The sequence below is a fragment of the Rhipicephalus microplus genome, chromosome 4 (assembly GCF_043290135.1).
Source record: "Rhipicephalus microplus isolate Deutch F79 chromosome 4, USDA_Rmic, whole genome shotgun sequence".
In the NCBI taxonomy this organism is placed as follows: domain Eukaryota; kingdom Metazoa; phylum Arthropoda; class Arachnida; order Ixodida; family Ixodidae; genus Rhipicephalus; species Rhipicephalus microplus.
The window spans coordinates 189,582,374-189,597,704 of NC_134703.1; the positions used below are offsets into that span (position 1 = coordinate 189,582,374).

The 15,331-nt window shown below is 43.7% G+C and overlaps 43 non-coding genes across 43 annotated transcripts; all 43 read left to right on the forward strand.

The window, feature by feature from the left end:
* Nucleotides 1-529: 529 nt before the first annotated feature.
* On the forward strand, nucleotides 530-602 carry TRNAF-GAA (transfer RNA phenylalanine (anticodon GAA)). The gene has a single exon. It is a non-coding gene; the product is annotated as a tRNA-Phe (tRNA).
* A 251-nt stretch (nucleotides 603-853) lies between these two features.
* On the forward strand, nucleotides 854-926 carry TRNAF-GAA (transfer RNA phenylalanine (anticodon GAA)). Its single transcript has one exon. It is a non-coding gene; the product is annotated as a tRNA-Phe (tRNA).
* A 255-nt stretch (nucleotides 927-1,181) lies between these two features.
* TRNAF-GAA (transfer RNA phenylalanine (anticodon GAA)) lies at nucleotides 1,182-1,254 on the forward strand. Its single transcript has one exon. It is a non-coding gene; the product is annotated as a tRNA-Phe (tRNA).
* Nucleotides 1,255-1,505: 251 nt separating this feature from the next.
* On the forward strand, nucleotides 1,506-1,578 carry TRNAF-GAA (transfer RNA phenylalanine (anticodon GAA)). Its single transcript has one exon. It is a non-coding gene; the product is annotated as a tRNA-Phe (tRNA).
* Nucleotides 1,579-1,829: 251 nt separating this feature from the next.
* Nucleotides 1,830-1,902, forward strand: TRNAF-GAA (transfer RNA phenylalanine (anticodon GAA)). Its single transcript has one exon. It is a non-coding gene; the product is annotated as a tRNA-Phe (tRNA).
* Nucleotides 1,903-2,153: 251 nt separating this feature from the next.
* On the forward strand, nucleotides 2,154-2,230 carry TRNAF-GAA (transfer RNA phenylalanine (anticodon GAA)). Its single transcript has one exon. It is a non-coding gene; the product is annotated as a tRNA-Phe (tRNA).
* Nucleotides 2,231-2,476: 246 nt separating this feature from the next.
* On the forward strand, nucleotides 2,477-2,549 carry TRNAF-GAA (transfer RNA phenylalanine (anticodon GAA)). The gene has a single exon. It is a non-coding gene; the product is annotated as a tRNA-Phe (tRNA).
* Nucleotides 2,550-2,800: 251 nt separating this feature from the next.
* Nucleotides 2,801-2,873, forward strand: TRNAF-GAA (transfer RNA phenylalanine (anticodon GAA)). The gene has a single exon. It is a non-coding gene; the product is annotated as a tRNA-Phe (tRNA).
* Nucleotides 2,874-3,124: 251 nt separating this feature from the next.
* Nucleotides 3,125-3,197, forward strand: TRNAI-GAU (transfer RNA isoleucine (anticodon GAU)). Its single transcript has one exon. It is a non-coding gene; the product is annotated as a tRNA-Ile (tRNA).
* A 251-nt stretch (nucleotides 3,198-3,448) lies between these two features.
* TRNAF-GAA (transfer RNA phenylalanine (anticodon GAA)) lies at nucleotides 3,449-3,521 on the forward strand. Its single transcript has one exon. It is a non-coding gene; the product is annotated as a tRNA-Phe (tRNA).
* Nucleotides 3,522-3,772: 251 nt separating this feature from the next.
* Nucleotides 3,773-3,845, forward strand: TRNAF-GAA (transfer RNA phenylalanine (anticodon GAA)). The gene has a single exon. It is a non-coding gene; the product is annotated as a tRNA-Phe (tRNA).
* Nucleotides 3,846-4,096: 251 nt separating this feature from the next.
* On the forward strand, nucleotides 4,097-4,169 carry TRNAL-UAA (transfer RNA leucine (anticodon UAA)). Its single transcript has one exon. It is a non-coding gene; the product is annotated as a tRNA-Leu (tRNA).
* Nucleotides 4,170-4,419: 250 nt separating this feature from the next.
* TRNAF-GAA (transfer RNA phenylalanine (anticodon GAA)) lies at nucleotides 4,420-4,492 on the forward strand. The gene has a single exon. It is a non-coding gene; the product is annotated as a tRNA-Phe (tRNA).
* Nucleotides 4,493-4,743: 251 nt separating this feature from the next.
* On the forward strand, nucleotides 4,744-4,816 carry TRNAF-GAA (transfer RNA phenylalanine (anticodon GAA)). Its single transcript has one exon. It is a non-coding gene; the product is annotated as a tRNA-Phe (tRNA).
* A 251-nt stretch (nucleotides 4,817-5,067) lies between these two features.
* On the forward strand, nucleotides 5,068-5,140 carry TRNAF-GAA (transfer RNA phenylalanine (anticodon GAA)). The gene has a single exon. It is a non-coding gene; the product is annotated as a tRNA-Phe (tRNA).
* Nucleotides 5,141-5,713: 573 nt separating this feature from the next.
* Nucleotides 5,714-5,786, forward strand: TRNAF-GAA (transfer RNA phenylalanine (anticodon GAA)). Its single transcript has one exon. It is a non-coding gene; the product is annotated as a tRNA-Phe (tRNA).
* Nucleotides 5,787-6,034: 248 nt separating this feature from the next.
* On the forward strand, nucleotides 6,035-6,107 carry TRNAF-GAA (transfer RNA phenylalanine (anticodon GAA)). The gene has a single exon. It is a non-coding gene; the product is annotated as a tRNA-Phe (tRNA).
* A 250-nt stretch (nucleotides 6,108-6,357) lies between these two features.
* TRNAF-GAA (transfer RNA phenylalanine (anticodon GAA)) lies at nucleotides 6,358-6,430 on the forward strand. The gene has a single exon. It is a non-coding gene; the product is annotated as a tRNA-Phe (tRNA).
* Nucleotides 6,431-6,680: 250 nt separating this feature from the next.
* TRNAF-GAA (transfer RNA phenylalanine (anticodon GAA)) lies at nucleotides 6,681-6,753 on the forward strand. The gene has a single exon. It is a non-coding gene; the product is annotated as a tRNA-Phe (tRNA).
* A 250-nt stretch (nucleotides 6,754-7,003) lies between these two features.
* On the forward strand, nucleotides 7,004-7,076 carry TRNAF-GAA (transfer RNA phenylalanine (anticodon GAA)). The gene has a single exon. It is a non-coding gene; the product is annotated as a tRNA-Phe (tRNA).
* A 250-nt stretch (nucleotides 7,077-7,326) lies between these two features.
* TRNAF-GAA (transfer RNA phenylalanine (anticodon GAA)) lies at nucleotides 7,327-7,399 on the forward strand. The gene has a single exon. It is a non-coding gene; the product is annotated as a tRNA-Phe (tRNA).
* A 250-nt stretch (nucleotides 7,400-7,649) lies between these two features.
* Nucleotides 7,650-7,722, forward strand: TRNAF-GAA (transfer RNA phenylalanine (anticodon GAA)). Its single transcript has one exon. It is a non-coding gene; the product is annotated as a tRNA-Phe (tRNA).
* A 250-nt stretch (nucleotides 7,723-7,972) lies between these two features.
* Nucleotides 7,973-8,045, forward strand: TRNAF-GAA (transfer RNA phenylalanine (anticodon GAA)). Its single transcript has one exon. It is a non-coding gene; the product is annotated as a tRNA-Phe (tRNA).
* A 249-nt stretch (nucleotides 8,046-8,294) lies between these two features.
* TRNAF-GAA (transfer RNA phenylalanine (anticodon GAA)) lies at nucleotides 8,295-8,367 on the forward strand. The gene has a single exon. It is a non-coding gene; the product is annotated as a tRNA-Phe (tRNA).
* Nucleotides 8,368-8,615: 248 nt separating this feature from the next.
* On the forward strand, nucleotides 8,616-8,688 carry TRNAF-GAA (transfer RNA phenylalanine (anticodon GAA)). The gene has a single exon. It is a non-coding gene; the product is annotated as a tRNA-Phe (tRNA).
* Nucleotides 8,689-8,937: 249 nt separating this feature from the next.
* Nucleotides 8,938-9,010, forward strand: TRNAF-GAA (transfer RNA phenylalanine (anticodon GAA)). Its single transcript has one exon. It is a non-coding gene; the product is annotated as a tRNA-Phe (tRNA).
* A 249-nt stretch (nucleotides 9,011-9,259) lies between these two features.
* TRNAF-GAA (transfer RNA phenylalanine (anticodon GAA)) lies at nucleotides 9,260-9,332 on the forward strand. The gene has a single exon. It is a non-coding gene; the product is annotated as a tRNA-Phe (tRNA).
* A 250-nt stretch (nucleotides 9,333-9,582) lies between these two features.
* On the forward strand, nucleotides 9,583-9,655 carry TRNAF-GAA (transfer RNA phenylalanine (anticodon GAA)). Its single transcript has one exon. It is a non-coding gene; the product is annotated as a tRNA-Phe (tRNA).
* A 249-nt stretch (nucleotides 9,656-9,904) lies between these two features.
* On the forward strand, nucleotides 9,905-9,977 carry TRNAF-GAA (transfer RNA phenylalanine (anticodon GAA)). The gene has a single exon. It is a non-coding gene; the product is annotated as a tRNA-Phe (tRNA).
* A 248-nt stretch (nucleotides 9,978-10,225) lies between these two features.
* On the forward strand, nucleotides 10,226-10,297 carry TRNAF-GAA (transfer RNA phenylalanine (anticodon GAA)). The gene has a single exon. It is a non-coding gene; the product is annotated as a tRNA-Phe (tRNA).
* Nucleotides 10,298-10,547: 250 nt separating this feature from the next.
* On the forward strand, nucleotides 10,548-10,620 carry TRNAF-GAA (transfer RNA phenylalanine (anticodon GAA)). Its single transcript has one exon. It is a non-coding gene; the product is annotated as a tRNA-Phe (tRNA).
* A 249-nt stretch (nucleotides 10,621-10,869) lies between these two features.
* On the forward strand, nucleotides 10,870-10,942 carry TRNAF-GAA (transfer RNA phenylalanine (anticodon GAA)). Its single transcript has one exon. It is a non-coding gene; the product is annotated as a tRNA-Phe (tRNA).
* Nucleotides 10,943-11,515: 573 nt separating this feature from the next.
* Nucleotides 11,516-11,588, forward strand: TRNAF-GAA (transfer RNA phenylalanine (anticodon GAA)). The gene has a single exon. It is a non-coding gene; the product is annotated as a tRNA-Phe (tRNA).
* A 250-nt stretch (nucleotides 11,589-11,838) lies between these two features.
* TRNAF-GAA (transfer RNA phenylalanine (anticodon GAA)) lies at nucleotides 11,839-11,911 on the forward strand. The gene has a single exon. It is a non-coding gene; the product is annotated as a tRNA-Phe (tRNA).
* Nucleotides 11,912-12,161: 250 nt separating this feature from the next.
* On the forward strand, nucleotides 12,162-12,234 carry TRNAF-GAA (transfer RNA phenylalanine (anticodon GAA)). Its single transcript has one exon. It is a non-coding gene; the product is annotated as a tRNA-Phe (tRNA).
* Nucleotides 12,235-12,483: 249 nt separating this feature from the next.
* Nucleotides 12,484-12,556, forward strand: TRNAF-GAA (transfer RNA phenylalanine (anticodon GAA)). Its single transcript has one exon. It is a non-coding gene; the product is annotated as a tRNA-Phe (tRNA).
* Nucleotides 12,557-12,806: 250 nt separating this feature from the next.
* TRNAF-GAA (transfer RNA phenylalanine (anticodon GAA)) lies at nucleotides 12,807-12,879 on the forward strand. Its single transcript has one exon. It is a non-coding gene; the product is annotated as a tRNA-Phe (tRNA).
* Nucleotides 12,880-13,128: 249 nt separating this feature from the next.
* TRNAF-GAA (transfer RNA phenylalanine (anticodon GAA)) lies at nucleotides 13,129-13,201 on the forward strand. The gene has a single exon. It is a non-coding gene; the product is annotated as a tRNA-Phe (tRNA).
* Nucleotides 13,202-13,451: 250 nt separating this feature from the next.
* On the forward strand, nucleotides 13,452-13,524 carry TRNAF-GAA (transfer RNA phenylalanine (anticodon GAA)). The gene has a single exon. It is a non-coding gene; the product is annotated as a tRNA-Phe (tRNA).
* A 248-nt stretch (nucleotides 13,525-13,772) lies between these two features.
* TRNAF-GAA (transfer RNA phenylalanine (anticodon GAA)) lies at nucleotides 13,773-13,844 on the forward strand. Its single transcript has one exon. It is a non-coding gene; the product is annotated as a tRNA-Phe (tRNA).
* Nucleotides 13,845-14,094: 250 nt separating this feature from the next.
* On the forward strand, nucleotides 14,095-14,167 carry TRNAF-GAA (transfer RNA phenylalanine (anticodon GAA)). The gene has a single exon. It is a non-coding gene; the product is annotated as a tRNA-Phe (tRNA).
* A 249-nt stretch (nucleotides 14,168-14,416) lies between these two features.
* On the forward strand, nucleotides 14,417-14,489 carry TRNAF-GAA (transfer RNA phenylalanine (anticodon GAA)). Its single transcript has one exon. It is a non-coding gene; the product is annotated as a tRNA-Phe (tRNA).
* Nucleotides 14,490-15,062: 573 nt separating this feature from the next.
* TRNAF-GAA (transfer RNA phenylalanine (anticodon GAA)) lies at nucleotides 15,063-15,135 on the forward strand. The gene has a single exon. It is a non-coding gene; the product is annotated as a tRNA-Phe (tRNA).
* The last annotated feature ends 196 nt before the right edge of the window (nucleotides 15,136-15,331 follow it).

The window sequence follows — 15,331 nt, forward strand, 5'->3', positions numbered from 1 at the left end:
CAATAATTCTAACTAGTGAAACGATTACGCAGGTGAACACACATGCTTGATAAAAAAATGCAGATTAAGAATGCATCACGGCAGTAGGCGTTGCAAAAGAACCGGAACAGCGTGAAATACATGTAATAATGTGCAATAGCTAAAATAAAGCGGTTTTACCGAAACGCAAGAACTGTTGAATCCCGCTTTCACTCTTCTCCCGTCTGCCGAAATAGCTCAGTTGGGGGAGCATTTGATTGAAGATCCGAAGGTCCCTGGTTCGATCCCGGGTTTCGGAGTCCAAAGCACGTTCTTTGTTAAATCTGTCGGTATACAAGTATTGTGCAATAATTCAAACGAGTGAAACGGTTACGCTGGTGAAAACACATGCTTGATAAAAAAATGCTGATTCAGAATGCATCGCGGCAGTAGGCGTTGCAAAAGAACCGGAACAGCGTGAAAGACATGTAATATTGTGCAACAGCTAAAAGAAAGCGGTTTTACTGAAACGCGACAACTGGTAAGTCCCTCTTTCACTCTTCTCCCGTCTGCCGAAAAAGCTCAGTTGGGAGAGCGTTAGACTGAAGATCCAAAGGTCCTTGGTTCGATCCCGGGTTTCGGCGTCCAAAGCACGTTTTTTGTTAAATCTGTCGGTATACAAGTATTGTGCAATAATTCTAACGAGTGAAACGGTTACGCAGGTGAACACACGTGCTTAATAAAAAAATGCTGATTCAGAATGCATCGCGGCAGTAGGCGTTGCAAAAGAACCGTAACAGCGTGAAAGACATGTAATAAAGTGCAATAGCTAAAATAAAGCGGTTTTACCAAAACGCAAGAACTGTTGAATCCAGCTTTCACTCTTCTCCCGTCTGCCGAAATAGCTCAGTTGGGGGAGCATTTGATTGAAGATCCGAAGGTCCCTGGTTCGATCCCGGGTTTCGGCGTCCAAAGCACTTTTTTTGTTAAATGTGTCGGTATGCAAGTATTTTGCAATAATTCTAACGAGTGAAACGGTTACGCAGGTGAACACACATGCTTGATAAAAAAATGCTGATTCAGAATGCATCGTGGCAGTAGGCGTTGCAAAAGTACCGGAACAGCGTGAAAGACATGTAATAAAGTGCAATAGCTAAAATAAAGCGGTTTTACCAAAAAAAACGCCAGAACTGTTGAATCCAGCTTTCACTCTTCTCCCGTCTGCCGAAATAGCTCAGTTGGGGGAGCATTTGATTGAAGATCCGAAGGTCCCTGGTTCGATCCCGGGTTTCGGCGTCCAAAGCACTTTTTTTGTTAAATCTGTCGGTATGCAAGTATTTTGCAATAATTCTAACGAGTGAAACGGTTACGCAGTTGAACACACATGCTTGATAAAAAAATGCTGATTCAGAATGGATCGTGGCAGTAGGCGTTGCAAAAGCACCGGAACAGCGTGAAAGACATGTAATAATGTGCAACAGCTAAAAGAAAGCGGTTTTACTGAAACGCGACAACTGGTAAGTCCCTCTTTCACTCTTCTCCCGTCTGCCGAAAAAGCTCAGTTGGGAGAGCGTTAGACTGAAGATCTAAAGGTCCCTGGTTCGATCCCGGGTTTCGGCGTCCAAAGAACGTTTTCTGTTAAATCTGTCGGTATGCAAGTATTTTGCAATAATTCTAACGAGTGAAACGCTTACGAAGGTGAACACACATGCTTGATGAAAAAATGCTGATTCAGAATGGATCGTGGCAGTAAGCGTTGCAAAAGCACCGGAACAGCGTGAAAGACATGTAATAATGTGCAACAGCTAAAATAAAGCGGTTTTACCGAAACGCAAGAACTGTTGAATCCCGCTTTCAGTCTTCTCCCGTCTGCCGAAATAGCTCAGTTGGGAGAGCGTTAGACTGAAGATCCAAAGGTCCTTGGTTCGATCCCGGGTTTCGGCGTCCAAAGCACGTTTTTTGTTAAATCTGTCGGTAGACAAGTATTGTGCAATAATTCTAACGAGTGAAACGGCTACGCAGGTGAACACACGTGCTTAATAAAAAAATGCTCATTCAGAATGCATCGCGGCAGTAGGCGTTGCAAAAGAAACGTAACAGCGTGAAAGACATGTAATAATGTGCAACAGCTAAAATAAAGCGGTTTTAACGGAACGCAAGAACTGTTGAATCCCGCTTTCACTCTTCTCCCGTCTGCCGAAATAGCTCAGTTGGGAGAGCATTAGACTGAAGATCCGAAGGTCCCTGGTTCGATCCCGAGTTTCGGGGTCCAAAGCACTTTTTTGTTAAATCTGTCGGTATGCAAGTATTTTGCAATAATTCTAACGAGTGAAACGGTTACGCAGTTGAACACACATGCTTGATACAAAAATGCTGATTCAGAATATATCGTGGCAGTAGGCGTTGCAAAAGCACCGGAACAGCGTGAAAGACATGTAATAATGTGCAACAGCTAAAAGAAAGCGGTTTTACTGAAACGCGACAACTGGTAAGTCCCTCTTTCACTCTTCTCCCGTCTGCCGAAAAAGCTCAGTTGGGAGAGCGTTAGACAGAAGATCTAAAGGTCCCTGGTTCGATCCCGGGTTTCGGCGTCCAAAGCACTTTTTTTGTTAAATCTGTCGGTATGCAAGTATTTTGCAATAATTCTAACGAGTGAAACGGTTACGCAGTTGAACACACATGCTTGATAAAAAAATGCTGATTCAGAATGGATCGTGGCAGTAGGCGTTGCAAAAGAACCGGAACAGCGTGAAAGACATGTAATCATGTGCAACAGCTAAAAGAAAGCGGTTTTACTGAAACGCGACAACTGCTAAGTCCCTCTTTCACTCTTCTCCCGTCTGCCGAAAAAGCTCAGTTGGGAGAGCGTTAGACAGAAGATCTAAAGGTCCCTGGTTCGATCCCGGGTTTCGGCGTCCAAAGCACTTTTTTTGTTAAATCTGTCGGTATACAAGTATTTTGCAATAATTCTAACGAGTGAAACGGTTACGCAGTTGAACACACATGCTTGATAAAAAAATGCTGATTCAGAATATATCGTGGCAGTAGGCGTTGCAAAAGCACCGGAACAGCGTGAAAGACATGTAATAATGTGCAACAGCTAAAAGAAAGCGGTTTTACTGAAACGCGACAACTGCTAAGTCCCTCTTTCACTCTTCTCCCGTCTGCCGAAAAAGCTCAGTTGGGAGAGCGTTAGACAGATGATCTAAAGGTCCCTGGTTCGATCCCGGGTTTCGGCGTCCAAAGCACTGTTTTTGTTAAATCTGTCGGTATGCAAGTATTTTGCAATAATTCTAACGAGTGAAACGGTTACGCAGTTGAACACACATGCTTGATAAAAAAATGCTGATTCAGAATGGATCGTGGCAGTAGGCGTAGCAAAAGCACCGGAACAGCGTGAAAGACATGTAATAATGTGCAACAGCTAAAAGAAAGCGGTTTTACTGAAACGCGACAACTGGTAAGTCCCTCTTTCACTCTTCTCCCGTCTGCCGAAAAAGCTCAGTTGGGAGAGCGTTAGACAGAAGATCTAAAGGTCCCTGGTTCGATCCCGGGTTTCGGCGTCCAAAGCACTTTTTTTGTTAAATCTGTCGGTATGCAAGTATTTTGCAATAATTCTAACGAGTGAAACGGTTACGCAGGTGAACACACATGCTTGATAAAAAAATGCTGATTCAGAATGCATCGTGGCAGTAGGCGTTGCAAAAGTACCGGAACAGCGTGAAAGACATGTAATAAAATGCAATAGCTAAAATAAAGCGGTTTTACCAAAACGCCAGAACTGTTGAATCCAGCTTTCACTCTTCTCCCGTCTGCCGAAATAGCTCAGTTGGGGGAGCATTTGATTGAAGATCCGAAGGACCCTGGTTCGATCCCGGGTTTCGGCGTCCAAAGCACTTTTTTTGTTAAATCTGTCGGTATGCAAGTATTTTGCAATAATTCTAACGAGTGAAACGGTTACGCAGTTGAACACACATGCTTGATAAAAAAATGCTGATTCCGAATGCATCGTGGCAGTAGGCGTTGCAAAAGCACCGGAACAGCGTGAAAGACAAGCAATGATGTGCAACAGCTAAAAGAAAGCGGTTTTACTGAAACGCAACAACCGGTAAGTCCCTCTTTCGCTCCTCTCCCGTCTGCCGAAATAGCTCAGTTGGGAGAGCGTTAGACTTAAGATCTAAAGGTCCCTGGTTCGATCCCGGGTTTCGGCGTCCAAAGCACATTTTTGTTAAATCTGTCGGTATGCAAGTATTTTGCAATCATTCTAACGAGTGAAACGATTACGCAGGTGAACACACATGCTTGATGAAAAAATGCTGATTCAGAATGCATCGCGGCAGTAGGCGTTGCAAAAGAACCGGAACAGCGTGAAAGACATGTAATAATGTGCAACAGCTAAAATAAAGCGGTTTTACCGGAACGCAAGAACTGTTGAATCCCGCTTTCACTCTTCTCCCGTCTGCCGAAATAGCTCATTTGGGAGAGCTTTAGACTGAAGATCTAAAGGTCCCTGGTTCGATCCCGGGTTTCGGCGTCCAAAGCACGTTTTCTGTTAAATCTGTCGGTATGCAAGTATTTTGCAATAATTCTAACGAGTGAAAGGGTTACGCAGGTGAACACACATGCTTGATAAAAAAATGGTGATTCAGAATGGATCGTGGCAGTAGGCGTTGCAAAAGCACCGGAACAGCGTGAAAGACATGTAATAATGTGCAACAGCTAAAATAAAGCGGTTTTACCGAAACGCAAGAACTGTTGAATCTCGCTTTCAGTCTTCTCCCGTCTGCCGAAATAGCTCAGTTGGGAGAGCGTTAGACTGAAGATCCAAAGGTCCTTGGTTCGATCCCGGGTTTCGGCGTCCAAAGCACTTTTTTTGTTAAATCTGTCGGTATGCAAGTATTTTGCAATAATTCTAACGAGTGAAACGGTTACGCAGGTGAACACACCTGCTTGATAAAAAAATGCTGATTCAGAATGCATCGTGGCAGTAGGCGCTGCAAAAGCACCGGAACAGCGTGAAAGACATGTATTATTGTGCAACAGCTAAAAGAAAGCGGTTTTACTGAAACGCGACAACTGGTAAGTCCCTCTTTCACTCTTCTCCCGTCTGCCGAAATAGCTCAGTTGGGAGAGTGTTAGACTGAAGATCTAAAGGTCCCTGGTTCGATCCCGGGTTTCGGCGTCCAAAGCACATTTTTGTTAAATCTGTCGGTATGCAAGTATTTTGCAATAATTCTAACGAGTGAAACGATTACGCAGGTGAACACACATGCTTGATAAAAAAATGCAGATTAAGAATGCATCACGGCAGTAGGCGTTGCAAAAGAACCGGAACAGCGTGAAATACATGTAATAATGTGCAATAGCTAAAATAAAGCGGTTTTACCGAAACACAAGAACTGTTGAATCCCGCTTTCACTCTTCTCCCGTCTTCCGAAATAGCTCAGTTAAGAGAGCGTTAGACTGAAGATCCGAAGGTCCCTGGTTCGATCCCGGGTTTCGGTGTCCAAAGCACTTTTTTTGTTAAATCGGTCGGTATGCAAATGTTTTGCAATAATTCTAACTAGTGAAACAGTTACGCAGGTGAACACACATGCTTGATAAAAAATGCTGATTCAGAATGCATCGTGGCAGTAGGCGTTGCAAAAGCACCGGCACAGCGTGAAAGACAAGCAATAATGTGCAACAGCTTAAAGAAAGCGGTTTTACTGAAACGCAACAACTGGTAAGTCCCTCTTTCACTCTTCTCCCGTCTGCCGAAATAGCTCAGTTGGGAGAGCGTTAGACTGAAGATCTAAAGGTCCCTGGTTCGATCCCGGGTTTCGGCGTCCAAAGCACATTTTTGTTAAATCTGTCGGTATGCAAGTATTTTGCAATCATTCTAACGAGTGAAACGATTACGCAGGTGAACACACATGCTTGATAAAAAATGCTGATTCAGAATGCATCCCGGCAGTAGGTGTTGCAAAAGAACCGGAACAGCGTGAAAGACATGTATATTGTGCAACAGCTAAAATAAAGCGGTTTCACTGAAACGCAACAACTGGTAAGTCCCTCTTTCACTGTTCTCCCGTCTGCCGAAATATCTCAGTTGGGAGAGCGTTAGACTGAAGATCTAAAGGTCCCTGGTTCGATCCCGGGTTTTGGCGTCCAAAGCACATTTTTGTTAAATCTGTCGGTATGCAAGTATTTTGCAATCATTCTAACGAGTGAAACGATTACGCAGGTGAACACACATGCTTGATAAAAAAATGCTGATTCAGAATGCATCGCGGCAGTAGGTGTTGCAAAAGAACCGGAACAGCGTGAAAGACATGTAATAATGTGCAACAGCTAAAATAAAGCGGTTTTACCGAAACGCAAGAACTGTTGAATCCCGATTTCACTCTTCTCCCGTCTGCCGAAATAGCTCAGTTGGGAGAGCGTTAGACTGAAGATCTAAAGGTCCCTGGTTCGATCCCGGGTTTCGGCGTCCAAAGCACATTTTTGTTAAATCTGTTGGTATGCAAGTATTTTGCAATAATTCTAACGAGTGAAACGGTTACGCAGGTGAACACACATGCTTGATAAAAAAATGCTGATTCAGAATGCATCGCGGCAGTAGGTGTTGCAAAAGAACCGGAACAGCGTGAAAGACATGTAATAATGTGCAACAGCTAAAATAAAGCGGTTTTACCGAAACGCAAGAACTGTTGAATCCCGATTTTACTCTTCTCCCGTCTGCCGAAATAGCTCAGTTGGGAGAGCGTTAGACTGAAGATCTAAAGGTCCCTGGTTTGATCCTGGGTTTCGGCGTCCAAAGCACATTTTTGTTAAATCTGTCGGTAAGCAAGTATTTTGCAATCATTCTAACGAGTGAAACGATTACGCAGGTGAACACACATGCTTGATAAAAAAATGCTGATTCAGAATGCATCGCGGCAGTAGGTGTTGCAAAAGAACCGGAACAGCGTGAAAGACATGTAATAATGTGCAACAGCTAAAATAAAGCGGTTTTATCGAAACGCAAGAACTGTTGAATCCCGATTTCACTCTTCTCCCGTCTGCCGAAATAGCTCGGTTGGGAGAGCATTAGACTGAAGATCCGAAGGTCCCTGGTTCGATCCCGGGTTTCGGTGTCCAAAGCACTGTTTTTGTTAAATCTGTCGGTATGCAAGTATTTTTCAATAATTCTAACGAGTGAAACGATTACGAAGGTGAACACACATGCTTGATAAAAAAATGCTGATTCAGAATGCATCGTGGCAGTACGCGTTGCAAAAGCACCGGAACAGCGTGAAAGACATGTAGTAATGTGACAAAGCTAAAGGAAGCGGTTTTACAGAAATGCAACAACTGGTAAGTCCCTCTTTCACTCTTCTCCCGTCTGCCGAAATAGATCAGTTGGGAGAGCGTTAGACTGAAGTTCTAAAGGTCCCTGGTTCGATCCCGGGTTTCGGCGTCCAAAGCACATTTTTGTTAAATCTGTCGGTATGCAAGTATTTTGCGATAATTCTAACGAGTGAAACGATTACGCAGGTGAATACACATGCTTGATAAAAAAATGCTGATTCAGAATGCATCGCAGCAGTAGACGTTGCAAAAGTACCGGAACAGCGTGAAAGACATGTAATAATGTGCAAAAGCTAAAATAAAGCGGTTTCACCGAAACGCAAGAACTGTTGAATCCCGCTTTCACTCTTCTCCCGTCTGCCGAAATAGCTCAGTTGGGAGAGCGTTAGACTGAAGATCTAAAGGTCCCTGGTTCGATCCCGGGTTTCGGCGTCGAAAGCACATTTTTGTTAAATCTGTCGGTATGCAAGTATTTTGCAATAATTCTAACGAGTGAAACGATTACGCAGGTGAACACACATGCTTGTTAAAAAAATGCTGATTCAGAATGCATCGCGGCAGTAGGCGTTGCAAAAGAACCGGAACAGCGTGAAAGACATGTAATAATGTGCAACAGCCAAATTAAAGCGGTTTTAGCGAAACGCAAGAAGTGTTGAATCTCGCTTTCACTCTTCTCCCGTCTGCCGAAATAGCTCAGTTGGGAGAGCGATAGACTGAAGATCTAAAGGTCCCTGGTTCGATCCCGGGTTTCGGCGTCCAAAGCACATTTTTGTTAAATCTGTCGGTATGCAAGTATTTTGCAATAATTCTAACGAGTGAAACGGTTACGCAGGTGAACACACATGCTTGATAAAAAATGCTGATTCAGAATGCATCGCGGCAGTAGGCGTTGCAAAACAACCGGAACAGCGTGAAAGACATGTAATAATGTGCAACAGCTAAAATAGAGCGGTTTTACCGAAACGCAAGAACTGTGGAATCCCGCTTTCACTCTTCTCCCGTCTGCCGAAGTAGCTCAGTTGGTAGAGCGTTAGACTGAAGATCTAAAGGTCCCTGGTTCGATCCCGGGTTTCGGCGTCCAAGCACATTTTTGTTAAATCTGTCGGTATGCAAGTATTTTGCAATAATTCTAACGAGTGAAACGATTACGCAGGTGAACACACATGCTTGATAAAAAAATGCTGATTCAGAATGCATCGCGGCAGTAGACGTTGCAAAAGTACCGGAAAGCGTGAAAGACATGTAATAATGTGGAACAGCTAAAATAAAGCGGTTTTACTGAAACGCGACAACTGGTAAGTCCCTCTTTCACTCTTCTCCCGTCTGCCGAAATAGCTCAGTTGGGAGAGCGTTAGACTGAAGATCTAAAGGTCCCTGGTTCGATCACGGGTTTCGGCGTCCAAGCACATTTTTGTTAAATCTGTCGGTATGCAAGTATTTTGCAATAATTCTAACGAGTGAAACGGTTACGCAGGTGAACACACATGCTTGATAAAAAAATGCTGATTAAGAATGCATCGTGGCAGTACGCGTTGCAAAAGCACCGGAACAGCGTGAAAGACATGTAATAATGTGACAAAGCTAAAAGAAAGCGGTTTTACCGAAACGCAAGAACTGTTGAATCCCGCTTTCACTCTTCTCCCGTCTGCCGAAATAGCTCAGTTGGGAGAGCGTTAGACTGAAGATCTAAAGGTCCCTGGTTCGATCCAGGGTTTCGGCGTCCAAGCACATTTTTGTTAAATCTGTCGGTATGCAAGTATTTTGCAATAATTCTAACGACTGAAACGATAACGCAGGTGAACACACATGTTTGATAAAAAAATGCTGATTCAGAATGCATCCCGGCAGTAGGCTTTTCAAAAGAACCGGAACAGCGTGAAAAACATGCAATAATGTGCAACAGCTAAAATAAAGCGGTTTTACCGAAACGCAAGAACTGTTGAATCCCGCTTTCACTCTTCTCCCGTCTTCCGAAATAGCTCAGTTGAGAGAGCGTCAGACTGAAGATCTAAAGGTCCCTGGTTCGATCCCGGGTTTCGGCGTCCAAAGCACTTTTTTGTTAAATCTGTCGGTATGCAAGTATTTTGCAATAATTCTAACGAGTGAAACGGTTACGCAGGAGAACACACATGCTTGATAAAAAAATGCTGATTCAGAATGCATCGTGGCAGTAGGCGTTGCAAAAGCACCGGAACAGCGTGAAAGACATGTAGTAATGTGACAAAGCTAAAAGGAAGCGGTTTTACTGAAACGCAACAACTGGTAAGTCCCTCTTTCACTCTTCTCCCGTCTGCCGAAATAGCTCAGTTGGGAGAGCGTTAGAGTGAAGTTCTAAAGGTCCCTGGTTCGATCCCGGGTTTCGGCGTCCAAAGCACATTTTTGTTAAATCTGTCGGTATGCAAGTATTTTGCAATAATTCTAACGATTGAAACGGTTACGCAGGTGAACACACATGCTTGATAAAAAATGCTGATTCAGAATGCATCGCGGTAGTAGGCGTTGCAAAACAACCGGAACAGCGTGAAAGACATGTAATAATGTGCAACAGCTAAAATAAAGCGGTTTTACCGAAACGCAAGAACTGTGGAATCCCGCTTTCACTCTTCTCCCGTCTGCCGAAGTAGCTCAGTTGGTGGAGCGTTAGACTGAAGATCTAAAGGTCCCTGGTTCGATCCCGGGTTTCGGCGTCCAAGCACATTTTTGTTAAATCTGTCGGTATGCAAGTATTTTGCAATAATTCTAACGAGTGAAGCGATTACGCAGGTGAACACACATGCTTGATAAAAAAATGCTGATTCAAAATGCATCGCGGCAGTAGGCGTTGCAAAAGAACCGGAACCGCGTGAAAGACATGTAATAATGTGCAACAGCTAAAAAAAGCGGTTTTACCGAAACGCAAGAACTGTTGAATCACGCTTTCATTCTTCTCCCGTCTGCCGAAATAGCTCAGTTGGGAGAGCGTTAGACTGAAGATCTAAAGGTCCCTGGTTCGATCCCGGGAATGGCGTCCAAAGCACATTTTTGTCAAATCTGTCGGTATGCAAGTATTTTGCAATAATTCTAACGAGTGAAACGATTACGCAGGTGAATACACATGCTTGATAAAAAAATGCTGATTCAGAATGCATCGCAGCAGTAGACGTTGCAAAAGTACCGGAACAGCGTGAAAGACATGTAATAATGTGCAAAAGCTAAAATAAAGCGGTTTCACCGAAACGCAAGAACTGTTGAATCCCGCTTTCACTCTTCTCCCGTCTGCCGAAATAGCTCAGTTGGGAGAGCGTTAGACTGAAGATCTAAAGGTCCCTGGTTCGATCCCGGGTTTCGGCGTCCAAAGCACATTTTTGTTAAATCTGTCGGTATGCAAGTATTTTGCAATAATTCTAACGATTGAAACGGTTACGCAGGTGAACACACATGCTTGATAAAAAATGCTGATTCAGAATGCATCGCGGTAGTAGGCGTTGCAAAACAACCGGAACAGCGTGAAAGACATGTAATAATGTGCAACAGCTAAAATAAAACGGTTTTACCGAAACGCAAGAACTGTTGAATCCCGCTTTCACTCTTCTCCCGTCTGCCGAAATAGCTCAGTTGGGAGAGCGTTAGACTGAAGATCTAAAGGTCCCTGGTTCGATCCCAGGTTTCGGTGTCCAAAGCACATTTTTGTTAAATCTGTCGGTATGCAAGTATTTTGCAATAATTCTATCGAGTGAAACGGTTACGCAGGTGAACACACATGCTTGATAAAAAAATTCTGATTCAGAATACATCGCGGCAGTAGGCGTTGCAAAAGAACCGGAACAGCGTGAAAGACATGTAATAAAGTGCAATAGCTAAAATAAAGCGGTTTTACCGAAACGCAAGAACTGTTGAATCCCGCTTTCACACTTCTCCCGTCTGCCGAAATAGCTCAGTTGGGAGAGCGTTAGACTGAAGTTCCGAAGGTCCCTGATTCGATCCCTTGTTTCGGCGTCCAAAGCACTTTTTTGTTAAATCTGTCGGTATGCAAGTATTTTGCAATAATTCTAACGAGTGAAACGGTTACGCAGGGCAACACACATGCTTGATAAAAAAATGCTGATTCAGAATGCATCGTGGCAGTAGGCGTTGCAAAAGCACCGGAACAGCGTGAAAGACATGTAGTAATGTGACAAAGCTAAAAGGAAGCGGTTTTACTGAAACGCAACAACTGGTAAGTCCCTCTTTCACTCTTCTCCCGTCTGCCGAAATAGATCAGTTGGGAGAGCGTTAGACTGAAGTTCTAAAGGTCCCTGGTTCGATCCCGGGTTTCGGCGTCCAAAGCACATTTTTGTTAAATCTGTCGGTATGCAAGTATTTTGCGATAATTCTAACGAGTGAAACGATTACGCAGGTGAATACACATGCTTGATAAAAAAATGCTGATTCAGAATGCATCGCAGCAGTAGACGTTGCAAAAGTACCGGAACAGCGTGAAAGACATGTAATAATGTGCAAAAGCTAAAATAAAGCGGTTTCACCGAAACGCAAGAACTGTTGAATCCCGCTTTCACTCTTCTCCCGTCTGCCGAAATAGCTCAGTTGGGAGAGCGTTAGACTGAAGATCTAAAGGTCCCTGGTTCGATCCCGGGTTTCGGCGTCCAAAGCACATTTTTGTTAAATCTGTCGGTATGCAAGTATTTTGCAATAATTCTAACGAGTGAAACGATTACGCAGGTGAACACACATGCTTGTTAAAAAAATGCTGATTCAGAATGCATCGCGGCAGTAGGCGTTGCAAAAGAACCGGAACAGCGTGAAAGACATGTAATAATGTGCAACAGCCAAAATAAAGCGGTTTTAGCGAAATGCAAGAAGTGTTGAATCTCGCTTTCACTCTTCTCCCGTTTGCCGAAATAGCTCAGTTGAGAGAGCGATAGACTGAAGATCTAAAGGTCCCTGGTTCGATCCCGGGTTTCGGCGTCCAAAGCACATTTTTGTTAAATCTGTCGGTATGCAAGTATTTTGCAATAATTCTAACGAGTGAAACGGTTACGCAGGTGAACACACATGCTTGATAAAAAATGCTGATTCAGAATGCATCGCGGCAGTAGGCGTTGCAAAACAACCGGAACAGCGTGAAAGACATGTAATAATGTGCAACAGCTAAAATAGAGCGGTTTTACCGAAACGCTAGAACTGTGGAATCCCGCTTTCACTCTTCTCCCGTCTGCCGAAGTAGCTCAGTTGGTAGAGCGTTAGACTGAAGATCTAAAAGTCCCTGGTTCGATCCCGGGTTTCGGCGTCCAAAGCACTTTTTTGTTAAATCTGTCGGTATGCAAGTATTTTGCAATAATTCTAACGAGTGAAACGGTTACGCAGGGGAACACACATGCTTGATAAAAAAATGCTGATTCAGAATGCATCGTGGCAGTAGGCGTTGCAAAAGCACCGGAACAGCGTGAAAGACATGTAGTAATGTGACAAAGCTAAAAGAAAGCGGTTTTACCGAAACGCAAGAACTGTTGAATCCCGCTTTCACTCTTCTCCCGTCTGCCGAAATAGCTCAGTTGGGAGAGCGTTAGACTGAAGATCTAAAGGTCCCTGGTTCGATCCAGGGTTTCGGCGTCCAAGCACATTTTTGTTAAATCTGTCGGTATGCAAGTATTTTGCAATAATTCTAACGACTGAAACGATAACGCAGGTGAACACACATGCTTGATAAAAAAATGCTGATTCAGAATGCATCCCGGCAGTAGGCTTTTCAAAAGAACCGGAACAGCGTGAAAAACATGCAATAATGTGCAACAGCTAAAATAAAGCGGTTTTACCGAAACGCAAGAACTGTTGAATCCCGCTTTCACTCTTCTCCCGTCTTCCGAAATAGCTCAGTTGAGAGAGCGTCAGACTGAAGATCTAAAGGTCCCTGGTTCGATCCCGGGTTTCGGCGTCCAAAGCACTTTTTTGTTAAATCTGTCGGTATGCAAGTATTTTGCAATAATTCTAACGAGTGAAACGGTTACGCAGGGGAACACACATGCTTGATAAAAAAATGCTGATTCAGAATGCATCGTGGCAGTAGGCGTTGCAAAAGCACCGGAACAGCGTGAAAGACATGTAGTAATGTGACAAAGCTAAAAGGAAGCGGTTTTACTGAAACGCAACAACTGGTAAGTCCCTCTTTCACTCTTCTCCCGTCTGCCGAAATAGCTCAGTTGGGAGAGCGTTAGACTGAAGTTCTAAAGGTCCCTGGTTCGATCCCGGGTTTCGGCGTCCAAAGCACATTTTTGTTAAATCTGTCGGTATGCAAGTATTTTGCAATAATTCTAACGATTGAAACGGTTACGCAGGTGAACACACATGCTTGATAAAAAATGCTGATTCAGAATGCATCGCGGTAGTAGGCGTTGCAAAACAACCGGAACAGCGTGAAAGACATGTAATAATGTGCAACAGCTAAAAAAAGCGGATTTACCGAAACGCAAGAACTGTTGAATCCCGCTTTCATTCTTCTCCCGTCTGCCGAAATAGCTCAGTTGGGAGAGCGTTAGACTGAAGATCTAAAGGTCCCTGGTTCGATCCCGGGAATGGCGTCCAAAGCACATTTTTGTCAAATCTGTCGTTATGCAAGTATTTTGCAATAATTCTAACGAGTGAAACGATTACGCAGGTGAATACACATGCTTGATAAAAAAATGCTGATTCAGAATGCATCGCAGCAGTAGACGTTGCAAAAGTACCGGAACAGCGTGAAAGACATGTAATAATGTGCAAAAGCTAAAATAAAGCGGTTTCACCGAAACGCAAGAACTGTTGAATCCCGCTTTCACTCTTCTCCCGTCTGCCGAAATAGCTCAGTTGGGAGAGCGTTAGACTGAAGATCTAAAGGTCCCTGGTTCGATCCCGGGTTTCGGCGTCCAAAGCACATTTTTGTTAAATCTGTCGGTATGCAAGTATTTTGCAATAATTCTAACGATTGAAACGGTTACGCAGGTGAACACACATGCTTGATAAAAAATGCTGATTCAGAATGCATCGCGGTAGTAGGCGTTGCAAAACAACCGGAACAGCGTGAAAGACATGTAATAATGTGCAACAGCTAAAATAAAACGGTTTTACCGAAACGCAAGAACTGTTGAATCCCGCTTTCACTCTTCTCCCGTCTGCCGAAATAGCTCAGTTGGGAGAGCGTTAGACCGAAGATCTAAAGGTCCCTGGTTCGATCCCAGGTTTCGGTGTCCAAAGCACATTTTTGTTAAATCTGTCGGTATGCAAGTATTTTGCAATAATTCTATCGAGTGAAACGGTTACGCAGGTGAACACACATGCTTGATTAAAAAATTCTGATTCAGAATACATCGCGGCAGTAGGCGTTGCAAAAGAACCGGAACAGCGTGAAAGACATGTAATAAAGTGCAATAGCTAAAATAAAGCGGTTTTACCGAAACGCAAGAACTGTTGAATCCCGCTTTCACACTTCTCCCGTCTGCCGAAATAGCTCAGTTGGGAGAGCGTTAGACTGAAGTTCCGAAGGTCCCTGATTCGATCCCTTGTTTCGGCGTCCAAAGCACTTTTTTGTTAAATCTGTCGGTATGCAAGTATTTTGCAATAATTCTAACGAGCGAAACGGTTACGCAGGGCAACACACATGCTTGATAAAAAAATGCTGATTCAGAATGCATCGTGGCAGTAGGCGTTGCAAAAGCACCGGAACAGCGTGAAAGACATGTAGTAATGTGACAAAGCTAAAAGGAAGCGGTTTTACTGAAACGCAACAACTGGTAAGTCCCTCTTTCACTCTTCTACCGTCTGCCGAAATAGATCAGTTGGGAGAGCGTTAGACTGAAGTTCTAAAGGTCCCTGGTTCGATCCCGGGTTTCGGCGTCCAAAGCACATTTTTGTTAAATCTGTCGGTATGCAAGTATTTTGCGATAATTCTAACGAGTGAAACGATTACGCAGGTGAATACACATGCTTGATAAAAAAATGCTGATTCAGAATGCATCGCAGCAGTAGACGTTGCAAAAGTACCGGAACAGCGTGAAAGACATGTAATAATGTGCAAAAGCTAAAATAAAGC